Below are 25,983 nucleotides of genomic sequence, written 5' to 3' on the forward strand. Positions count from 1 at the left end.
ACAGATATAAACAGAGAACTCTCAAAAGAGGAATCTAAAATAGCTGAAAGACACTTAAGGAAATGCTCAACATCCTTAGTCATCAGAGAAATGCAAATCAAAACAACTCTGAGATTTCATCTTAAACCTGTAGGAATGGCCAAGATCAAAAACACTGATGACAACTTATGCTGGAGAGGATGGGGGGTAAAGGGAACACTCCTGCACTGCTGGTGGGAGTGCAAGCTGGTACAACCCCTTTGGATGTCAGTGTGGCAATTTCTCAGAATCAAGAAACAACCTTCCTCAAGACCCAGTAATACCACTTTTGGGTACATATCCAAAGGATGCTCAATCATGCCACAAGGACATGTGCTCAACTATGTTCATAACAGCATTGTTTGTCACAGCCAGAACCTGGAAACAACCTAAATGCCCCTTGACTGAAGAATGGATAAGGAAAATGTGGTACATTTACACAATGGAATACTACACAGCAGAAAAACATAATGACATCTTGAATTTTGCAGGCAAATGGATGGAGCTAGAAAACATTATTTTGAGTGATGTAACTCAGGCACAGAAAGACAAGTATCACATGTACTCACTCATAGGCGGTTTTTAAACATAAAGCAAAGAAAGCCAGCCTACAAACCACAATCCCAGAGAACTTCGACAACAATGAGTACTCTAAGAGAGACTTACATAGATCTACTCTACATGGGAAGAAGAAAAAGACAAGATCTCCTGGGTAAATTTGGAGCATGGAGACCTTGGAGGAGGGTTGAAGGGGGCAAGGGAGAGGCAGGGAGGGAAGTAGAGAAAAATGTAGAGGTCAATAAAAATTAATAAAAAAATAAAAGAATAGGTTTAAAACGCAGTTATTTTGTGGAATGATTAAATGAAAACACAAGATTGGGACCTGAAAGCTGTGTCTAAAACTGAGAGAACAAATAAATCAATAAACAGAAAATAAATGGTAAAAGAACTTAACTCCAATTTTACCAAGTGTCATGTGACATTTATTTTATTTCCCACATTACAAAATTACAGTAGAAGGTCATTGACCTGGTAGAGTTGAGTTATGAAAAGACAGTCATATGAATAGTATCTGTCTTCATCTGCAGACAGTTTAACTGTTGATCTGATGTAACATACAGATGCTGACTTCTTGGGTCCTTCAGTAACTAGAGAACATTAGAAATTCATAATAGCTTCCTTAAATTATCAATCAACAAGAAGAACAAAAGGCTAATTTAACTAAAATCTTCTGGTGCTGATGATATTAAAACCACTTTCCTCCTACATAAAGGCAAAACTTCCAAAACAAAAGGGGTTCATTGCAGAAATCAAAAGAAAAGTTCCATTTCATCTCTAATTCTACTAGGCCCTCTGCTGGACTCTCTAGAGCCAAAAGGGAGGACTGGGCCAAATAAACTCTTAGTTCAGTAATGTTCTGATAATAGCATCTTTTTAAATAATATTTGATTAATTCTTTGAGAATGTCATGCAATACATTTTGATCTATTCATTCCCTTTCCCAACTCCTTTCAAATCTAACCTCACCTACCTAACCTCCTGTATTCATTCTCTCTCTCTCTCTCTCTCTCTCTCTCTCTCTCTCTCTCTCCAAGAAGTCCAATTTGTGCTGCCCCCAAAAGTTTTGGAAGAGGGCCCTGACCTGGAGCATAGTCAACTTACAAGGAAATCACACTCTTAAAGAAATTAGCTCTTGTTCTCCCAATGGTTCTCCCAGACTAATAGTACCTTGCCTGTGGCTGGTGCTTCATGCTCAACTGCCTTCCTCTGTGCCAGGATTTGTCTACCTTGACTTTTCACAAGTCTTGTGCATGCTGTCACAACTATCCTGCTGTCTGGAGGGCAGTCTCCTTGTGGCCATCTACCATCTTAAAATCCTTCTGTTCCCTCTTCCTCAAAGACCCCTGGACCTTGTCAGTAAGGATGTAATAAAGACATTCTATTTCAAACTAAGCACTCCACCGTCTCTTATTCTCTGCATGTGGACCAACTGTGATTCCCTCAGTTAATTACCATTTACTGCAAAAAGAAACATCTCTGACGGGGTTTGGGAGATACACTAATCATTGGGTATAGTAGTAAGTCATCAGGAGTCATTTTATTGCTATATCTACTTGGTAGACTAATAGTAGATTTTCCTCTAAGGTCCATGGCCTATCTGCGGACAGGTTCTTAGCCCCATCGACAGATAAGATACGGCTTCCATCTCATGGAGCAGGCCTTAAATCCAATCAGAGAGCAATTGGTGATTTTCATAATATACATACCACTGTTGCACCAGTGAGCATGCCTTGCCAGGGCAGTCATTATCGTAGCTTGTAGAGTTAGTAGCTGAATAAAACTAAAGATTACTTTTCTCCTCCAATAGCAGACATAACACCTTCCAGCACTATGAATGCTAGCCAATAGAGAAAAAGCTCCAGGTCCCACTGGATTTCTCTATGTCTTGACAAAAGAATGTGGTATCTTGCTTGCTGTGAGAGTGTGTCTTCTAGTAACTTCGGCAGCTACACCCCCAAAAAAAAGTGAGTGTGGTGATATTTGTTTGTGGCCTAACAAATAAAGTTTGCCTGAAGATTAGAGTGTGAAGCTAGTCACACTAGTTAGCCACAGAGACCAGGCAGTGGTGGCACATAGCTTAAATTCTTGTACTTTGGAGAAAGAGAAAGATGGATCTCTGTTAGTTCAAGACCACCCTGGGCTACATGAAATTGATCCAGTTCAAAGGAGAAGCAGAGTCAGGCAGTGATGTATCACACCTTTAATCTCAGTACTTGAGAGTCAACCGCCTTTAATCCCAGCACTAGGAAAGTGGAGATAGGAAGGGATATGGCTGGATGGAGAGAGAAGGATGTGTGAGGAGACAAAAGCTCAAGGCATTCAGTCGGAGGACTTGTAGAAACAGGATACCCCATTCTGTCTAAGGATTTCATAGAGGTAAGAACTAGAGGCTGGCTGCTCTGCTTCTCTGATCTTTCAACTTTCACCCCCTAATATCTGACTCGGGGGTTTTATTCTTAAGACTAATTTGAATTTGTGCTACATCTGGCCAATATCATTTTCCAAGCAAGAACTGAATAAGGAAAACACCAATGGACATAGCAAGCTGGGGAAGGGGGGGAAGGGGGAGAAGCCCATGAGGCCCCAATGTTACACAAAGAACTACAGAAAATTAAGGATAGCTGGGAGTGGAGAGGTGGTCTTCCCTGGGAAAGAGTACACCATTTGGTTGTCCAATGCCAAATCATCAGCCCTGAAAACACACATACAAGTAACATTATATAGAATGAACAAGTTATATTTAGGACATATACATATATGCATTCATAACAATCAGTGAGAAAAGAGGCCAAAAACTGAAGTAGAGCACCGAAGGGTTTATGAGAAGATTTGGAGAAAGGAAGAAGAAGGAGGAAATAGAATTATAATCCCAAAAATTAAAAAGAAAAAGGAATGTGGTATCTTCAGCAGTATGGTCATAATGTCAAGTTCTAGAGAGGAACCAAGAGCAATGACAACAGCCTAAAATGTTTAGGGGGATGGGCTATGAGAACCTGTTGGCCAATAACTCAATAAAAGATAATGTATTCCTGATACTAGGTCTTCATTTACTTGCATTTGTTGTCTAACTTGAGAATTCTTTTCCCCAATATTAACTGACCAGGACATGTAGGTGATGCTTTACTTGCTGAAATTAATGTTGCACTAAAGCAAAAAATGAAACTGATATATATGATTATAAAATACAGGATACAATAACCAGGAATTCCTGAAAACAATATAGAAAGCCTAGGAAGGTGACAAAATAGGGTTTGGGAGAGTACCTATTAATGCCAAAAGATTGTTTAAAGAATTTTGTTGTAAAATTCAGAAAAAAAAATTCATAGCTGCAGTTCTTATTCCTCCCTTTAAAGGGATCACTGAGCAGTTAAACGAGCAAGAAGAGGAAGTGCCTCAGGACACGGCAACTATACAATGATGAATACTTCACCCCTGGAATTTTGTACAGACCTAAGAAAATAGAAAATACTACCTTCTCAAAAGCCCAGATTTCTCTTCACCTTACCTAAACGCCCTTTTCTTTTCAATAAAATCAATCTCACTGAGTAACACATTTTCAACAAAGCTGAAAAAAGAGAGGCTAGAGCTCAGATCCCTGACCACACTCCACTCGTGCTCAAAGAACCAACAGACTGTGGAGAGAAGTCTAAGCACACTCACTCTGCATGCGCAGATGGGTGTGGCCAGCTAATCCACTGCCAGCAACAGGCAGACTAGCACCTGCTCATCCTCACAGGGCAGTGCCTACTTCTGCTGCATTCTCTGGTTCAAAAATATTCCATCAAGCCTAGAGAAACAAGACTGACCTTGTCCTTGAAGAGTTTAAAGTCTGGTGTAGAAGAAACATTTGCATGCCAAAATTCTCTAACAGAGAAAAATGTAATAACTCCCATCAATAAGGAAAAATCACACATCCAAGAAATTCCAGTGACGATAGTTATGTCATGAAAGAAGGAAGATTTCTAAACACTTTAATAATCACTCTTGGAAGTATTCCAGATTATTAAACACATCTTAGAAAAGAAAGCATTATCATAAACGAGAAAAAAAAGGAACATTTGAAAAATGGATTTAAAGTAACCCTGTTTTGTTTTCCCTTAACTACACATATCCCAGAAAGCCACAAAAAAAGTGAAATTCCATCAATAAAACATTGTCTGTACTCTGTAAGAGAGGCAGTTTCCAAAAACCAACAGCCTTTAGATTAAAAGAAAGGAAGGAATATCACTTTATTAGACACGCACATTCTCAAATTACCCTTAAGACTCAAAGTTACATTTTATTTTTTCAATTAACACTCGAAACACGCACAGTGAGATGTCTCTTACCTTTGATGTTTAATGATCCATCTCACTGCAGCTCAATCCTTTTACAGCCAAATTGGGAGAAAAGGATACATCTGTTCTAAAGCACATACAGCTTGTCTATTCAAGCAGAAAGTTGACTAAATTCTCCTAGACTAGGAAGAGCCTGGCATGTTTGTTCGGGCATATCAGAGGATTTAATTGCAAAACTGGGAATTATTCCACAGATGTGAATAGATATCTAATTTATGTCACAAAGGAGAGATTATCCTCTCCGGAGTCGCTAGTTACGCAGTCATTTCCCTAACTAGATTTCCACACACACGAGAATTTCAAGTCAGGAAAGGGTTGCCAAAAAAGCTTCACCACGCCGACCAAGAAGAGGACATAAATGTCTTGTTAGCTGTAAATAATGATAAAAGGAGATCTTTGGGAATATAATTACAGCTGGCTTATCCTGGAGTTTTAAATTTATATTAGCCCAAGTCAATGGCAGCATATTAATTTTGATTAATCAAATAAAAATGGGTTTGTTGTACTTGTCTCTATAAATTTCAAAATTGGAAATGCCAAGGGAAAAGATCACTTTTATTTTTCTCTCAAAATACTTTTTTCCTATTTTCCCTAAATCCTCCTCTTTTTTTATTTATTTATTTATTTATTAAAGATTTCTGTCTCTTCCCCGCCACCGCCTCCCATTTCCCTCCCCCTCCCCCAATCAAGTCCCCCTCCCTCGTCAGCCCAAAGAGCAATCAGGGTTCCCTGCCCTGTTGGTGAAGAAGATCTTCACCAACCCCGCAACTGGCAAAGGTCTGATCTCCAAAATATATAAAGAACTCAAGAAACTAGACCTTAAAAGGCTAATCAACCCAATTATAAAATGGGGCACTGAGCTGAACAGAGAATTCTCAACAGAAGAAGTTCAAATGGCCAAAAGACACTTAAGGTCATGCTCAACTTCCTTAGCTATCAGGGAAATGCAAATCAAGACAACTTTAAATCCTCCTCTTCTGTGTAGGTTAATATATGTACTTCTGTTCTCTCAGCACAAGTCCAATCCTCCCTAAAGTAACTTTTCAGGACGTCTTGTATAAAGTGTTCCCTGGAAATATTTATGTTGATCTTTGGGTGGGGGGAGAATGGCTTATCAGGCTATTTATGACATATTTAATTTTCACCCTACCCCTCTGTAACTCATGGAGGCTTATTATCTTTACCTATGGTTACTGAGAAGCTATTCTGAAGGAAAAGAAGACTGGACTGGACCGTCAGAAATATGAAGGTTGTTCATTTCCTGGTGCTGGGACAATTTGCCATTTGCTGGGTCTATTTTCAGAACAAATGAGGACACTGCTACATGATCAATTCGTCTCTGTGGCTCCAACAGCTCTGAAACTAACTAAACTTTAACTTTTAGTAGGAATTCAGTTAGAGGTCAGTTGTCATTGAAAGAAAAGTTGCTCTTTTCCTTGATTAATACAGAGTCAGAAACCTCCAAAGGGCACAGGCCTGAAGAAAGAGATGAAGGTGGCAGAGCCAGAACGCAGAGATAGACAAGAGGGAGAAAAAGGAAAGACACTACCCAGTAGCATCAGAGTGCAGATTGGGGGACTCATTTAAGTAAAGAAAAGAGACATAGAGTTGAGGGAAAGAGACTGTAACCATACCTCTTCTTTGGAAACTGCCCTTTCCAGTTTCACTTCCTCTTCTTTCACCCCACAAAACTGTATCTACATGATTATTATTTAAACTGCTCTGTAATCTTTCTTTAGATTTATGGGTCTCAGAGCATGTGGTGACCTTTGATTAATATCAGAATGTTATTATTTAATCCTGTGTATCTACTGGCACAAAGCATAGACATTGTTGTGACGAATAATCTGCAGGAAAGTACTGTATTTGTAACAAGCCCAGTGACGTCTGGATTGACTTTTGATGTTCTGCCCTAAGTAGAAATAGAAGGACGCATACTGTCCACGATTAAGAGCTCATCCAGCATGCAGTCTCCCTGTCCTCTGTCCCATGAACTTCCTTTGCTCCCTGAGTTCTGAATACAGAGCTTTAGAACCCCAGTCTTTCTACCTTCTTGGACAGCCATCTAATAAACCTACCTTCCTTCCTATGTGATCTTGAATATTAGTGAAATTTTCACATTGCTGGGACAAAATATCCACTAGAAGCAACCTTTGGGTAGGGGGATTTTCACTCACAGACTCATGTCACCAGAGTCATGGTGGCTGGAACTACCATGTGAATAGTTGGTTAATGAGAGATGACAGAGTGACCTTCACAATCAGGTGAGACAACAAGCACAGATCTTGCTGAAATACGGGATGGGCTTCAATGCTCTGGTGGAGAAATTATGGCCCTACATCTTCCAGTGAGACCCGTGTCCAAGAAGTTCTACAATCTCTCAAAACAATATCATTGTCTAGGAACCAACTTTTCAAAGAGATGAGTTTGTGGGAAATATTCCACTTCACGCCTTAACATTCTGCTCTAGCTCCCATAGGCTCTGGATATCCCATAATATCTCATACTACAAAATGTATTGAGTTCAACTTCAAAGTTTCCATAGTTTTACAGTTCCAACCTTGTTTAAAAGTCCAAAACCATCTGCAAAGATTTATAAAGTGACAAAATTATTTTGTATGGTTTACTAAGTAGTAGGTAATGACATTTTAGACCATGTTTTTACCCACAGAAAAAGTAGATTAAGAGAAAGTCTACCACTGTTAGTAAGAACGTGGACAGATGGAGTAATAAAAGCTTTTTTAAAAAAGACTGGATCTAACCTTGTCTGATCTGGAACTTGCTATATAGAACAGACTGGCCTCAAATACACAGAGATTTGCCTGCTTCTGCCTACCAAGTACTAGTAATAAAAAAAATTCCACCATGCCTGACCAAAAGCTATGTTTTTAGAGGTATATAAATCATCTGGAGCTTGAAGATCCTACAATTCAAAACAAGAGATGGAAAGGGGGATAAAATAGGACTCTGTAAGATCTCTTAGGCTTTGAACATGCAATGCAAATTAATTAAGTAACCATAACTCAGATAACCAGAATCCTCACTGTGTTAGAATCACAGCTACTGCCCCACGTGTAGACCAGGGAATGTGTGTTTTACAATCCAGAGAAGTTGATCACTTTAAACAGTTTCCAACTGGAAAGTCTGAAATGTTAGCCCATCCCTAAAATTTTAGAGCCAAGGTCTCCAGATGATAGCTTGCTTCCTTATTTTTTTTTTTTTCAATTTCAGGTCTGTCCTGCAATGTAAGTGGGCTTGCAGAAAGTCACGAGCATAAAATACCAAGTACCACATACCTGCATCTTAAGAATAAGCTAGTAGTACAAAGGGTGTGTGAGAGGCTGTTTGTGATGAAGGTTCTGCCTCTGCTGCTCCTTCCTTACTTTCAGGCTCCAAGACACTGTGGGTCAAGGCTGAACAAAGCCCAAAAAACATATTGAACAGTGGGCCTTCTCATCGTTCTCCCTTCTTGTCACACCTCACACGGAGAGGACTTGTTCCTGTAATAACATAAATCTAGTCTATCAACAAAAGTGCCCCGTGTTTTTATCTCTCTCCATACCACCAGTAGTTTTCTTATATTTTTGTACTTTTATCTAATGAAAACCAACTATTTAGTAGAATGAGTAATCTACCATTTACCAAAAGATGAGTGTTATCAATGAAACTGATCGTTTAAGGTAACTCACACTGTAAACAGGCCCTCTTGAGAATACATCATTCCTTAACTTGTAGAGAGACCTTCAACAGAAGACAAGCTTTTGAAAATGGGGCCAGACCAATAGCAGTATTCAAACTTCTTGGAAATATATATATATTACAGGTATTGGTTGCTCCTCTGGGAAGTCCCTGTGTATGAACAAAGTACAAGGAACTTATGAGGTCAAGAATAAATTTGTGTTAACAGGCCCCTAGCATGGGTCAACAGACAATTTCTAAAGAGAATTAAAGCTATATTACCAAGTAGCACAAGGATTCAATCAGATAGCAAGATTTTTCCTTTCCTGCTTTCTATTACATTTCCAAAAGTCTCATCCTACCATAAGCTTTATTTAATTAATTAAAAGGACATTAATTAAAAGACAGAAGACTTGACCTAAATGTCCAAAGAAATAGCTATAACTATCACCCCATCATTCTCTGTTCCCTTCAGAATACAAGCCTCTTTTTTTTTAATTTATTTATTTATTAAGGATTTCTGCCTCCTCCCCGTCACCGCCTCCCATTTCCCTCCCCCTCCCCCAATCAAGTCCCCCGCCCTCATCTGCTCAAAGAGCAATCAAGGTTCCCTGACCTGTGGGAAGTCCAAAAACCACCCACCTCCATCCAGGTCTAGTAAGGTGAGCATCCAAACTGCCTAGGCTCCCCCAAAGCCAGTACGTGCAGTAGGATCAAAAACCCACTGCGATTGTTCTTGAGTTCTCAGTATTCTTCATTGTCCGCTATGTTCAGCTAGTCTGGATTTATCCCATGCTTTTTCAGACCCAGGCCAGCTGGCCTTGGTGAGTTCCGGAGACAAAGACAGAGACCCACATTGGAGCACCGGACAGAAATCTCAAGGTCCAAATCAGGAGAATACAAGCCTCTTGAAGGCTGCTTGGAAGTGGATGAAGTGTTGGCTTTCCCCTCCGTATAAGGAATCATGGCGACTCCGGTTCAATGTTTCCGAAAGCTTCTTTATATGACTCTGCCCTGTGGGTTCAAAAAGCCAGGTAACCCTTGGAATCCAAGGAACAACCCCAGGCTTCAAGGCAGACAATGTGTGTTCCATGATAATAGACCCTGGTCCTGAAGTTCAGTTGCCACGAGGACATGGCTTAGATACTCTCTGTACCTCAATAGCACCTGTAAAGTGGGGTTTGTTTGAGAACACAGACAATCACAGCATGAATGGGAAAGTGTGCAATACAGTGCTGCCGGACACTTGACAACTGCTTTGAGTATCCATGACAAAGAATTTCCTGCTTAGTGGTCTTTCAAAATAATTCACTTGTTTATTCAGCCTACAAATATTTCATTGTGCATTGACGATATAGCAGGACTCTCCACTGAACACCTAAGGAGCCACAGGAGCTGCACACCATCCAGTCACTACTGGATATAGCTTTCCTTCCAAATCACCTCTCTCCTAGTGCGGTTTCCTTTTGGAAAAAGTTAAGAATGTGCGTCACGTTTGCCTGCTTACACTGTAACTATTTGGAGCATTTTGGAACGAAGCCCATTGTTCCCTAAGCTTCAGTATGCATGAAAATTCCCACAGTTGGTGTTCTTTCAAATGCAGAAGTTGCACAGTCTCCAAGAAATGCTCTCCTTAGCTTGATAAAAGAGAATTAAAATATATCTGGACTTCATCATGTCGGGCTTCAGGCTGCCGTGGGAGGCTGCAGTTGGCAGGGAGAAATTAAATTATTAGGAACGGAAGTTTCCGATAGCCAAAAGAGAGGTGCAGTCATGAGCTTTACATAAAGATCATTAGTGTAAACAGACAATAGGATCCAAATGAGGTTTATTCTGCAATATAAATGCACCCTTCCTTATTCTGTGGCCACTGCAAACCAAAAATGTAAAGGACAAATATCTGGATAGCACTTCTGCTCAGCTGGGCTCCTCCTTACTCTGAAATACAGGTGGTTTCTTTGACGTTGCTGTGAAACTTGAAAGAGGATTTTACTTATAGATAATCATTCCCAACTCGTTCGGGTTGGTGCAAGTTTTATTGGTTACAAATAAGCAAAAACATGAAGAGTTGAAGGATTCTATTTACACTACGAATTCAACTGTCTTCTAGAGCAGAAGAATCACAGCTTTTCATGCAACCAGTTATGGTCTAAATATCAAGTATCCTCCCCTACAAAAAGGAGGTGCGCTAACTTTTTAAGACTGGGTCCCCAGATGGTAGATCAATTTTGGAGAAGTGATTGGCTCATAAGGTCTCTCTGGTGGACTCATAACGTGATGGCATTATTGAGAAGTGATGGTTGGCTTTCAGAGTTGAAACCCATTTTGGTAAAAATAGGGCACTCACTGGGGGCACGTTCTTGGAAAATCTTAACCTGAGCTTGTGCCCACCCTACTTTGCCTTCTGGCTGACATGAGGTAAAACGCTTTCATTGATCATGATGTACTGCCTCACCACAGACCTGGAAACACTGAGCAAATGAACCATGGACAGAAGCCATGAGCCAAAGTAAATCCATCTCCTTTTACTTAACTTTCCTAAATATTTTGTCACAGAGATGAAAATTTGATCAATAGAAATCCCAATGACATACACTGACCCTGTGTTTAACGTGTTTGGTATGCTCACTAGAAAGTCATTGGCTGCATAGCATTTGGTTGTCTATGCCCCAGTGGCTTCTCCTTCGCTAGCCCACATTAATAACAGAAGAAGACTCAGCTCTTTCTCAAAGGAAGAGGCAGAAAGTGTAGAGATAGCATGATTTTTTGGTGTTTTGTTCTATTTTGGTTTTGGTTTTTTGAGAGGGTTTCTCTGTAGCTTTGGAGCCGGTCCTGGAACTTGCTTTGTAGACCAGGCTGGCCTCGAACTCACAGAGATCCGCCTGCCTCTGCCTCCCGAGTGCTGGGATTAAAGGCGTGCGCCACCACCGCCTGGTTGAATTAGCATGATTTCCAAGCCTCTTATCAAGCACTCATCTTTCCCGTAAGGCTATGAGATAGACAGTAAGAAGTCAGTACTGCTGAAAAAGGGTACGGTTGATGGAGGACCCACATGCATAGACAGGGATGCTGTTACTCCACATGATCTATGAAGAAGCTCTGAAAATTTGACTTCTTGGACTGAACAATGTCCAGTATGTATGCTATTTACCTCAGAACTCTACCTTCAGGAAAGGCTCCCAGCTAAGAAATACCTTGTTGCCTTTGAGCTAGTTCAGCACTAAGAAGTCATAGAAAAACAAAGTATATGCCTATCTTAATAATTATTTAAGAAGTGCTGTAATTAGATGTAGACATATCTGAGATGTTTAAAGATTTCGTTCTGTAATTGCAGGCAAGATAGTTTTTTCGTTTGGCTGATCTTTAGACAGACAAAGCCACAGCGGGACTGATAGATCAACACAGTTTTCCTGTCTTCATACCCACACATCTGGTGGAGCATATTATCAGCAAAGAAGAGCTTCAGCAAATTCCCATCAATGAACTATTCCGCAGAGAGGTGCCTCCCTTCCTTTAGCTTAACTTTTAAAACATTAGCCGTATTATTTACTTTTCTTCTGCCCTTAGCAACGAGATGATAACCTAAAGTTGTCTTTTTATAGACAAGATACCTAGACACTGAATAAGGGGTTTGTAGAAGACCAGTTAAAAGTAATCCCATGAGACCTCAACTAGATAATGAACACTATCTACAGGTGAAGTGCTCTTATCTAGACACTTTTAAATGGCATAGTAAACCAGGATGCTTGAGAATATATTAGAATCAGGGTCTCTGAAAAGTAGGAATATAGAGAACAGGACCACTCTGGAGCCAAGTAACCCTAACTCGGAACTGGTGCTTTCCACTCTCCCCTTTCCCCGCAAGTTATGCCTCTACGTGTGTCCATCACTCTGTTTGCAGTAGGGAGCAGTATACCTAGTGACAACTTCTTTTCTAGGTTATTCCCAGGTACTTATGATTTTGGGATCCCATGTGTGAGTCTTTGTTCTCTCTGAGCAGATCACTTCACAGCCAGAATATATATATCGCAGTCACGCAGTCTGGCCATGAAGGGCTGTGGGTATGGGTAAAGCATAAATAATCAGGTTGGCATATCCATACAGACTCTTAGGAGGCCTCCCTGAGAATACAATGAGCATGGCAGGAAGAGGAAGAATAAAGCTGAGGAATCATGGGGCTTTTGTACTTATTCGCAAGTATTAGGATATGCCTTAATTTCGTTAAACCACACAGGAAAATGAGTGGTATCCTGGACCTTCAAGAAATGTCTTCTTTTTCTCTCTCTCCTAGACTGACAGTGACCATTTGCTTCACTAGCCAAACCAGGACACCACTGGGCATGAAAGGGCGTAAGTTAGATGAATGAACATCAACTCAAAAGAAAAAACTAAGTCCTGAGAATTGGTATATAAGTCCAATTCATGCACACCAAACTGTAGACAGCCCTCCCTTGAAATGGTCCCTCAGTGACACTGAGTCCACAGCTCCATGAAGTGTCGCCACACAAAGCCAGGCAGCATTTCTTTCCCCGTTAGATTCTTAGCCCTTATTAGAGAATGTTATGTTTAATACACCCAAGGAGTAAATAATAGCGCACTCTTTTCAAGTATAGCAGTGTCTCAAGCCTACAACAAGAAGGATCATATCTGTGGGCTTCTCCGAAGGTTAGTCTATTAAAGCGACAGGTTGGCACTCCAAAGAAAAGCATAGAAAATGAGAACCATAAGAAACCAGCGAGCCCTCAGAAAGCCTTACAAATACCCTAGAGAGAGCTGCGGCGAGGAGGGGGGGGGGGTCCCAAAGGAAAAAGAAAGTCAAGACAAATAGTAAAGAAAACATTGTGAATGGCCTTCCCGGAGCCAAGCCTGTCCTGGCCTCTGAATTCAGGATTTAATCAGAACCAGATGGAGCTTTCCAGAACTTCACACCCTAAAGGAGGGGTTTCTGGGAAGGCCTGAGGCCGTATCCTTGGCACCTGGCTAATATGTCTTCCATGCGGCTCCTTGCTGAATTCTAGTAAACAGATTTCATCCCACAGAAGTACACGGCACACCGGGACAGACACAGACACTGCCAAGCTGTCCCGCTGCTAACCATTATTGACTCCAGCAGTTCTGCTACCAAATATGGAAACAGTCCCGAGAGCATCTCCACCATACCGATTCCCAAGCGGCACCCCACCGAGCCTGAATCAGGAAGTCTCAGATGATGATGGGATAATTCCGCTCTTAGTAAACAAGATGACTGTGATAGCAAAGGCATCCAACCCCTAGAGAAGCTCAGCTAGAACACCACTTGCCTGGAGAGCTCTGCCAGACCAGGATGCTGCCACACCCGACCCTCCGTTTATCCCAGACGGTTCCCCCAGCGACGCCTTTCTAGAAACCTCTGAAGATGTCCCGCTCAACAGGATGGCAATGAAGCCGCACCTGGAGTCACCCTCTCCTGCCCTGGCCAAGCTCCAACTCACTGACTGCCAGTTCCACATCTCCTGAGAGGTTTCTCTCCTCACTCTCTATCATGGAAACAACCTGAGTAAAAGTAGAAAAGAAAAGAAAAGAAAAGAAAAGAAAAGAGAAAAGAAAAGCGAGACAAGGGCTGGATGCACAAGCATGACCCGTGTTCAGATCTCCGGCACCCACAGAAAGTATCTGTGACCCCAGTGCTGGGGGGGGGGGGGGGGGGGTAGCAGACACAGGTGGTTCTCAGCACCTTGTTGGCAAGCCTGGCCAACTGGTGCATTCCGAGTTCAGTGAGATACTGTCCAAAAAATGAAGGTGGAGAATAGTAGAAAAAAAATACCATGAATCAGCCTTTAGCCTCCATAGTCCCACACACAGACATCAGTCGCGCGCGCGCGCGCGCACACACACACACACACACACACACACACACACACAAATATTTTAGAAATTAAAGTACATATATGCAACAACAACTTCGGAATGAACACTTCCTGACAGCTGTCATTCCAAGTCTACCGACAAAAGCATTTCTTTGAATGAAATTTTAATCCATTTTTGATCCTTCTTTCCACCTTCCTCTTTATCCTACTAGCAGGCAATACTCTAATTCATGGGATGTAGGTTTTTTTGGTTTTTGTTTTTTTTTTTTTTGTTTTTTTACTTTTCTAAATTTTATTTTTTTAAAAAAGAAAACAAACTATTTTTTCACTTTACATATCAATCCCAGTTCCCCCTCCCTCCCCCCTCCCATTTCCTCCACTTACCCCCACCCCACCCTCCATCCACTCCTCAGAGAGGGTAAGGCACATTGCTTTGGGCCCTCCCTACTATATCTAGCCTGAGCAAGGGATCCATTCAAAAAGAATAGGTTCCAAAAAAGCCCCCCAGTCTGCCCCAGTCATACAACTGTCACCCACATTCAGAGGGACTAGTTTGGTCCTATGCTGTTTCTTTCTCTGTCCGGCTGGAGTTGGTGAGCTCCCACTAGCTGAGGTACACTGTTCCAGTGGGTGTCCCCATCGTGGTCTTGACCTCTTTGCTCATATTCTCACTCCTCCCACTCTTCAACTGAACTTTATGCGTTTTTATAAAATAATGATTATCTACAAGGAGATCCACTGTGCTTCTAGAAGAATATGCTCCTAGAACGATAATATCTCCAGAAAACTTTGTAATTTTCTGTTTCTGAAAACAAACCAAATGTTTGCAAGGGTTAAGGGATGGCGCTTCCTTTGTCATTGATTCCATCGGGAATACAGACGGAGGAAATTACAGTAATCAATCAACTTAAACTTTGTGCCTAGCAAATAATGTAGCACAACCAAAAATAACTTTAAATATGTGTATGACTGTCTTTAGAGAATAGCTGAAATAAATAAAATTTGAGAAATGTGATCAGGCAGAACCCCTCCCCCCTTATTCGTGACAGGGTAGATCATGGGAAGTCAGGTGTCATTCTGGATGCTGTCAGCATCAGCAAACTGGAGATGAGTGAGCTGTTGACAGAGCAGAAGTTAAAGAGCCCTACTCCCCCAGCAGCTTTCTGAGTAGCTTAGTAAGGCAATCAGAGCACTGATCGACACTTTTTCCAGAAGCTGCCATGACCTGTCGCTGGATCTCCAGATCTCAGGGATGGAGCTTTTCCATGAAAGCCCTCTACCTCCAAGTCTAAAGGATCAACACTGTATGATTAAGATTCCCCTTGCTGATGGAACAAATCAACGTTAGGCATGCTCCCCAGGTTCACACTGACATGGCTTCACATGCTAGGGGGCTAGAACATCAAAACCAAAGACCAGATGCCAGTGTGGAGAGTGTACCCACTTGCTTCCTGAACTGCTGTGCTCAGGCAGGATGAGACGCTCAGGCAGGATCTCATCAGACTGTGGGTCCTCACACTGCCCTTCTGCTAACGTATGGCTCCTTTCTCTTTACTGTTCTTTTGCACTAAGATTCACACCGCTATCCAGAATAATTTTGAAAATGAAGCTAAATGGTCACCTTTTGCGATTATACATAAACTGTGCATAGGCCCGTTCATGTGCTCTTCAAGTCCTCATGAAATCACTTGGAACAAGTTTTAACAAAATGCATGATGGCATTCGCATTGGTCGGTTTAAGGTAGCCAAATGTTTTCATTCCTGCTATGCTCCATTCTATTTTTAAACACTACGTATAGGCTTTTCAACCTTTATTTTTAAAAAAAAAAAAAAGTTTGAAGTGGAAAAATTTAAAGTTATTTGCCAACGGAAGCAATCAATACCATTATTCCAAAACTTTAAGAGTAAATAACTAACACTGGACTTTTGATCACATCACTTCTTTCATTGGTGCTGCTCATGTTCTCTGCCATTGCTAGACTCTGCCCATTACTAAGGGTAGAAACATGCATCTGTAACTTTAAAACATAGAAACGAGATAGGCACAGATGATCGCTTACTCTCCAAATCTAGCCACGAATTCCACAAGACACCTCCTCATTGTTGGAGATAGACATTTTTACGGATGAGGTTAATAAAGACTTCTATCAAAGGGTTGAAAATGTGTTTTTAAAACCTCCCCAGTGTCAGAGATGACATTTCAATTGTATAGGTCTTCCTGTGTCTACACTTAATGGAGACAATATAGCAAGTGGCAGACATTAGATGCATCCCCCTAAGAGGATTTAAATTGGCTCTATTAATCTCTACCTCTCACTTCAAGACAATGCTTAAAAATAAATACCTAGCTTACCATCTTACAAATGCTTCCTTTGAAATATTAATAATTCTTCTGTTCCCTTCAAGAGAGAAATTTGACATTGAGGAGCTAAACCAAAAACAACCCAATGAAATTAGTGTTACCCTAGGTAGTCTCCATCTCCATCCCTCCCGTCTCCATCACTCCGTGGCCTTCTTAGCGCTGCTCTTGAACCTCGTGGCACCAGGAACTGTCTCATTTTCAAACTGACATGTTGACATGCCCTTTTATCTACAGCTTCCATGTGTCTGCTGGCCCTGCTCGTTCCCACTCCTGCCCCTTACTGTCCTCTACCTTTGACCCTGCTCTTCTTTGCTTTTCTCTCCTGGCTTTCTTAACCTGGAATACGGAACCCCACTCCGCAGTCACACTCCCTTCTGTCCTTACTGTAGAAAAACAAGGTATGGATTTTGAGGTATTTATTTTATCAAGAGCCTAGTGCTTCACCTCAAATTAAAATAAAATAGATAATAACATTTTAAATCTTATAAAAGTAAAACTTAAGACATCAGAATTTTTGTTCTTCAGATATGCTACTTTGAGCCATGTTCCATGCTCCCCTATTTCCCCACCGCAAAGATAAGCTTTCTCTTTTTTCTGCTGCTGTGAATATCTTTTTGTTTGGTAGGGTTTTTGGAGGGTTTTTTGTTTGTTGTTTTTTTTTTTTTTTTGAGACAAGTTTTCTCTGTAGTTTTGGACCCTGTCCTAGAAACTAGCTCTTGTAGAACAAATTGGCCTCAAACTCACAGAGATCCGCCTTCTTCTGCTTCCCAAGTACTGGGATTAAAAGTATGCGCCACCGTTGCTCAGCTTGCTGTGAATATCTTGAAAGAAAAACTGAGAGAGCCTTAACCTAGTCCTTGCAGCCCCTCTAGTCTTCACAGCATGCTGTTAACCCTTTCCAACCAGATTTTCCATGACTTCTCAGGTTTCCTTTCAAAGCTCTTAGAACAACTCCAGCCATTCCTTCTGCTCAAATTCCATTGTGACTATAGAGAGCAATAGCCAGGGGGACCCACAGAGAAGCCTTCCCCACTTCTAAGCACAGGCCATGTCTAAACTGTCTCCATCCATAGTCTCAAACATACATGTTTTATAGTAAACTTCATCGTTCACATACTTCCCAGAGATTTGATGTGGGATTCCCCTCTATACACTGGGAATATGTTTTGTCACCATTGGTCATTAAAGAAACTGTTTAGACCAATGGCTTAGTAAAGCCAGGCAGAAAATCCAAACAGAGATATAGAGAGAAAGTAGGTGGAGTCAAAGAGAGGCCATGTAGCTGCCAAAGGAGACAGATGACAGAGAATCTTACCGGTAAACCACAAACCTCATAGCGATACATAGATTAGTAGAAATAAGTTAATTTAAGATATAAGAGTTAGTAAGAAGCCTGAGCTAATAGGTGAAGCAATGTTGTAATTAATATAGTTTCTGTGTGACTATTTGGTCTGAGCAATCGAGAAACAAGCGAGCAGTCTCTGCCTACAGAGCCTGAAACAGTTTTAAATAAATTATAGTCACCAGTGTTGAAAGGATCCCTATTCTCTTCAGAAACTGCTCCTAAAACCATGTTCTCTTTTATGGTTTTATTTAAGTTTTTGAAAATTTCTTACAATATATTTTGATCATATTCTTTCCCTTTCCCGAATTTCCCCCAGATTCTCCTCCTCTTCTATATACCCACACAACTTCATATATTTTCTCTCTCTCTTAAAAAAATGGAGAAAACTGATTATTCCCTTTGCCAGCAGTGATCAATTACAAATAGCTTCTTGGCTGGGGTAGGACCATAAGTGCCACTGGATATATCAACCACATTCCAGGACAGGCCACAAGTCCTCACTTCAGGATTAGTTGACCAACACAAAATAGACTCCATGGGATTTTTGGTTGGTTGGTTGGTTGGTTGGTTGATTGGTTTTTGTGGACTCTGTGTCTTATCTAGGAATTTTATCTTATTGGTCTTTGACTTCTTTATTTTGGTTTTCATTTTTCTGTTTTTATGGGTATTTATATTTTATTTTTGTTTCTTGTTTTGTTTTAAAAGAGAGAAAAACAGCATTATGCTGACTTAATGTAGGGAGGTGGGAGGAATTGGGAGGAGTTGGAGGAGAGGAAGGAATGTGGGCAAACTATATTGTATAAAAAATAATTTTAATTAAGAATATAAATAAATAAGCACAAAATAATATGGAGTCCATTTGTGTTATCCAACTACTCCTGGGCATGGCACCTGCCTTGGAGTGTGGTTGGTATACCCAGTGTCACTCCCTTGGAGAAGAATGATTTTCCCTTTCATGGCACCTGCCTTGGAGTGTGGTTGGTATACCCATTGTCACTCCCTTGGAGAAGAATGATTTTCCCTTCCCCAGAAGCTATCATTATGAATAGCTTCTTGGTTAAGGGGAGGGACTTAACCCCCACTTCCCCTTTTCCACACTGGGATTCTGTATGGACTGAGCTTGCTCAGGCTTTGTGCATGTTGTCACAGTCTTTGAGAAATTGTATTAAAGGGTCACAACAGTAGTAAGATTGAAAACCACTGATCTAGAGAAAAAAATTCTATATGCAGGAGGGGAGGGAGGGAGAGTTAGGCAAGGAGAGAATAACAAAGAAACACAGAAAAGTGTTAACAGGTCCTAGAACCAGCTCTGTAAAGCTGCTGGACAACTCTTGCAACTTCTTTTTTTCTGAACACAAAATACTTCAGAATGAAGCTGTATTTAAAAGTTACCCAATCTCCTTGCCCACTGGCCCATGCAGGCATCATCATGGCCCTTGACTGCTATTACATTCTCCAAAACCAACTCATCATTTTCTCACGAGCACATGTTGGAGATGGTATGTCTGTTATCGGTGCTGGGGCACATTTTCTTCCTGAAGACCAACACCAATTTCACATCTTCCCTTCGAAACCTACCTTGAATCCTACTTCTTCCAAAAGGCTTCCAAGATCAATTGATTTGGAATTTATTCACCTTACTCTGTCAAAGCGAAGAGCAACCTCTGCATTTGGCTTGCTGTCTTACTTAGTATATTTGATACTGTAACACAATACTCTATCATAGATAATTATTTTTTAAAAAGTGTATTGCTCACAGCTCTGGAGGCTTGGAATTTGTAGATCACTATTAAATTAAAAATCTACACTATAAGCACATTCTTGCATGTCTGTTTTCTGTCTTTAATCCATTACTGGTTAATACCAATAGAGCAGATGTCTAGAAAGAGCTTGTTTCTTTATTTAATATCAGGTGTAATTAAATAGATCTCCACAAAATGAATGCATACATTTAACAAATGTCTGATCAGAAAACAGAATTTTCTAGCATCTAAAAGTGCCACAAGGTTGCCACAGGCTTGGACTCCCCAATGATTGACACTAAACTGACTTCTAACAATACAGATTCACTGCTCCCATTTTATTTCTAAACATGTGATCAGACATTAATCCTCAAAATTATTTTTTAAAAGACGTAGTTTTTCATTCATGCACTTATCATACGGGAACAGTTATACTGTATCTATATTACATGTATGCAATAACCTACTAATGCACAGGTGAGTTAAGATACACCTGTATGCAAATGGGTGTTCCAGTATTTTTTCCTTCTCCATCCCCGATGCTCACCTCACATGGACAGCTGCTTTATGGCAGGGCAGTAAGAGAAGGACATAACAATAGCATGCAAGCATTTATTTGGTTTGAAATACTCCGTGTTTACCAGTATAGGAGATTCTGAAGTTCTTAAGGAGTGAGTCACTCCAAAGTCCCCAATATGGCCATTCCACTGAAATTCCAGGTGACTGCTTCTCGAAACATCCCTCCTGTGAGGGAAGCAAACCCCAGCACTCATGGAGGAAGAGATCCTCTGTCGAGTTCCCATTGGGCCCTTGAGCAAGTTTGTCACGTGCAGGACCTAACTATTCAAAGTCCCGATGATACATTGCTCTGTAAACCAGACTAAGTCCTTGTTCTCAGAAGAGTCACCAGAGCTATGTGTGACTCTTACAATCTCACCGTGTCTGGGAATGCAGAGAAGACTTCCTAGAACAAGTTCTGATTCTCCATGAGTCACTTCCCTAATCCCTTAAATGAAAATGCTAAGACTTTACCACCCATGTCTCCCAGGGTTACAGTGAGACAGAACAAGGTATCATCGAACATGGAGCCCACACTTCAATAAATAATCAATAAATTGTAATATCTAAAGTCATCCCGTAGTATAAAACCACCTAAGTTACTATCACTAGCCCTCAAAAGCGAGCCTTATAAATAACCTTATCAGCATCCCCATTCTAGACATCCAATATTGCTCCTAATTTTTACTACCTCTACCAGATAATCAATACTTTACCTAATCTGATAAAAACTGAAACCACAGGGTTTACCTACAAGTTTTCTGTTTCCTAAGGAGCATAAGATCTGTAAGTAGCTGTTAAAACTTTAAGATCCATTCATGTGTCAGAGCTCTCAAAATTAACTCAGATGCCACCGGATGTGTGCTGGGTCTGCTTTGGGAAACTCTCGCCATATGCTCAGCTTTGCAGAGCGATCACGGTCTCTAAATTTAGATTATTTAAATGAAACACACTCGGAAGGATCGGCCCTCCTCTCACAGCCTCCACTCTTACTAGCCTAACAGCCCCTCAGCATCTGTCTCCAACACAACCCTCACAGGCTCCCAGCTTCAAAGCTTGACTCCCTACCACTGCCCATTCACTCACAGTAGCCAAACACCCGGTCATATCTCTCCCCTGCCCCCAAAGGGCACACAGATTGCCACTGAACTTACTGTGTATATGAAAAGACTTTGCCATTCAAAAGAGTCCTGCGTGATCTGCCCCATGGCTGTCCCCTCATCATGTTTCCTGCCTTTCCAGTGCAAGTCCCAGCAGTCTTTGCACCTGCTAATTCCTCTGCTGAAAACACACTTAGCCCAGATAGTCACAGCTCACTCCCTCACTTCAGAGGCCTTCCTTGAACACCCAACTGAAAAGCACGTCCACTATCGCTCCATCTATAGGCTGATTCATTTTTTTTCCACAACGGGTATTGCTACCAGACATTAATTTACATATTCAAGTCTGTTTAATATCGCTTAGGCCAAGCAACTAGTGGGATCCCAGAAGACCTATAGTTTGTCTATTTTTACACAACTGTATTATTCATGATTGAAATAGTATGAAAGCCACTCAACAGGGTCCCATTCAAGGGTGTTAGAAATCCGGAAAAGACAGGCAAAGAGTATTCTTTGCAACATGCTTGTTTGAAGTTTCTCTAGGACACATACAGTGGGCAGTAATAAAAGCAAACATGAAATTTTGCACTGAAGAAAGTAAAAAAATAATATGTAAAACTAGTAAAACCCACAGATTTCCCCACCAAATAGTATTCAAATATAGACCCCGCAATAATGGAACTGCTTAGAGTAGGCTTCAGTAGAGTTCAGGGTCCAATACATACAGGACTGAAAATAACCTTGGATTAGAGAATTTGTACCATTTGATACATTTAAATGGTGGTGGACCCACAAGAAAATCAAGATTTTCATATAATGACAGACTACCCTCTCAGCAAGCATTAAGAACAGGTACTGAGAAGTAACTAGGCAGGGTTTTGTTGTTTTCCTTTTATTCTACCAAGTCTTTAGAAATACCATAGAACAAGACAACTGGAAAAAAGGAGACTACATATTTGGAGAAAAAAAGTTGAAATGATGTTTGGTACACTAAGTGTATTAATGACTTCAAGTCAACGCTGCCTTGTATGCACACTGCAAGCACAGCTTTGTCGTCCCCACCACCACCACCACATATACACACAGATACTCTAAGATTCACCGTGCCTTGCCTTGACCTGTGGGGTACTAGCAAATAAGATCTCAAGACTGGAAAAGTAAGTGTGTGTGTGTGTGTGTGTGTGTGTGTGTGTGTGTGTGTATGTGTGTGTGTTGTGACCCAGCCTTTTATGTATTTGACCCGCCTGCTTATAGATCCTGAACACCCATTTTGAATGCATACCTAGACTAGTCTGCTGGAGAGATGAGCAATGTGTGTAGCATTGGATGCCCCAATCCTTGGGCAACTGATTAATAATCACAGCCAGGTTTAGATAAGTAGAACACCCAATCTGATTGGCAGACTGGGAAAACAATCCCTGCATGACATGTTTAAGATACTAGGCTTTATGACTTCAAACCCTACTACAGAGCCTCAGTACTGAAATCAGCCTGATATTGGCATTAAAACAGACAGGAGGACCAATGGAAATGAATCAAAGACCCCAATATTAATCAACACACCTTCAAACACCTGATTCTTTACAAAGAAGCAAAAAATATCAAATGGAAAAAAGAAAGCATATTTAACAAGCGGTGCTGGCATAACTGGATATTAACACATAGAAGAATGAAAATAGGCTCATATCTATCATCATGCACAAAACTCAAGGCCAAGTAAATCAAAGACCTCAACATAAAACCAGCCACACTGAACCTCAGAGAAGAGAAAGTGGGAAGTACACTTGAACACACTGGCACAGGAAACCACTTCCTAAATATAACCCAGCAGCATGGACACTGAGAGAAACAATTAATAAACGGGACCTCCTGAAACTGAAAAGCTTCTGTAAAGCAAAGGACACAGTCAACAAGACAAAATGATAGCCTACAGAATGGGAAAAGATCTTTACCAACCCCACATCAGACAGAGGTCTGATCTCCAAAATAAACAAAGAACTCAGGAAACATCCTTAGTCATCAGAGAAATGCAAATCAAAACAACATCTTACACCTGTAAGAATGGCCAAGATCAAAAACACTGATGACAACTTAAGCTGGAGAGGTTGTGGGGTAAAGGGAACACTTCTGCATTGCTGGTGGGAGTGTAAGCTGGTACAGCCCCTTTGGATGTCAGTGTGACGATTTCTCAGAAACTTAGAAAACAACCTTCTTCAAGACTCAGTAATATCACTTTTGGGTATATATCCAAAGGATGCTCAATCATGCCACAAGAACATGTGCTCAACTATGTTCATAACAGCATTGTTTGTCATAGCCAGAACCTGAAACAACCTAAATGCAAAAACAACCTTGAGCAAAGGTTGGGATAGGGAAAACGTGGTACATTTACACAATGGAGTACTACACAACAGAAAAAAATAACAACATCTTGAATTTTGCAGGAAAATGGATGGAGCTAGAAAATATAATTTTGAGTGAGGTAACCCAGATCCAGAAAGAAAATTATCACATGTACTCACTCATAAGTGGTATTAAAACATAAAGCAAAGAAAACCAGCCCACAAACCACAATCCCAGAGAACCTGGACAACAGTGAGGACACTCAAAGAGACATACATAGATCTAATCTACATAGGAAGTAGAAAAAGACAAGATCTCCTGAGTAAATTGGGAGCATGGGGACCTTGGGAGAGGGTTGAAGGGGAGGATAGAAGCAGGGAGGGGAGCAGAGAAAAATGTAGAGCTCAATAAAAATCAATAAAAAAGATACTAAGCTTTGAGATATTTGTTATACAGCCATAGGAAAAGAGCACAGCTTGGATAATTACCTTGCAAATAACCAAGACATCCAAAAAACAGGTCTGGGTCTTTATAAATTCAAATTCATGATCATAATTTGAAACTTTTCCTCTAAATATCTAAAGAAATTAAATAGAAGTTACTTATACAAAGAAGAACAAATGTTCGTACTAAGGTTTTTGAAAATAAAATGGAAACAATATAAATACCTGGAAATATATTTAGTATGGTTACAATTCAGAGCAATGATCTCTTAGACACATGAATGCCTTAACTGAGCAGAATGTTGACTTTCTTTGTGCGGTTCAGTAAAAACAAAATGGAGTCACATATGTTTCTCTCACCCCTCAGAAACTCTGCTCCCGCTTCGTAGCAAGAGACTTCTCATTGCTACCAACTCGTGTCTATTTTCATTCAAAGGAAACATTTTTTCCTTTATCTTTAGAAGTTAGCAACTTTGCTGACTATGTAAGAGATTCACTTAAAGGCACTGTTTCTGAAATAGATCAGCAGGATTTGCTTCTAGTCTGTCTTTTGCCGCGACAGAGACACTGCCTCCTTCCCTTCCAAAGTAACTCTCTTTCCTTCATCTTTGCATATCTCCCAGGAGCGCCACACTACAGTGGAACCCCACTCGGGAGGGTTGCTCACGCTCTTTAAAGTCTCTCTCCCTCCAGCTCCCTCACATGTACAGACTCAAACCCACCCAGCACAGATGACAATTTCAGTTCATGCAGAACGACTTTACATTCTTTTCCATAGACACACACGTACCCCTGTACGAGAAGAAATCGAGCTGCTCTGAGTATATCATTGAAAGCACGAGAACAAGCATGTACTATATCCTTCTGGGCGCGGAGTCAGCGCTTCTCCGGGGATGTTAAGCAGAGCGGGATTCTCTCCTCGATTTTACATGCTGTTGTAATGAAACCAAGGATGCTGTTGTAAATACAGCTTCTGGCAGTCTTCTCTTCAGTATAATAAATGAGTCTGAATGCAAATCAGCGTGCACTCTGCCCCTGCACAGTACAGTGTTGGTGGAAGTGTATTCCATGGGAAAGAACAGAAAGGCACTTGAGAGGACTAGAAGGATATGGAATACAGTCAACTGAAGCATTTACATTTCCTTTGAATATTTATGTAAAATAATCAGCTACCAACTGGTAACCTTTCTAGAACAACATTTTTACAGAACACTATATACTTTGACATTTGACATGACGTTATCTACCATTAACAGCAGAGCAACAGACACCAAAGTGAAGATTACCCACAACGTCACTTGACACACCCATCTCTATTTCCTCTTGCCTTCCCCTAAACATGCTGTTGTGGATTGTTTTCTGCAGATCTAACGAAGATTTCTGAAATAAATTCTTATTTATCTAAAATATATTTAAGGGATGCAGCACCTGTTACAGATCCCTGAACAAGACAGGTGGACTGGAATTTGGCCCACACATTGTCGTTCATCAACACTTCCTCTAAAATAGAATCTTCACACAGTATGAAAAGGTACCTCCACGTTCTTATTTACTCTCAGAAAAGAGGGACCACCTTGACTACATCTGTTCTCTTGCTTCATTCAAGAGTTTTAGCAACAAGGCTATTTGAGGGGGAGTCTGGTGATAGGG

This window comes from Microtus oregoni, unplaced genomic scaffold (assembly GCF_018167655.1).
Source record: "Microtus oregoni isolate MIOR12 unplaced genomic scaffold, Mior012 000014F_ref0000157, whole genome shotgun sequence".
NCBI classification, from domain to species: domain Eukaryota; kingdom Metazoa; phylum Chordata; class Mammalia; order Rodentia; family Cricetidae; genus Microtus; species Microtus oregoni.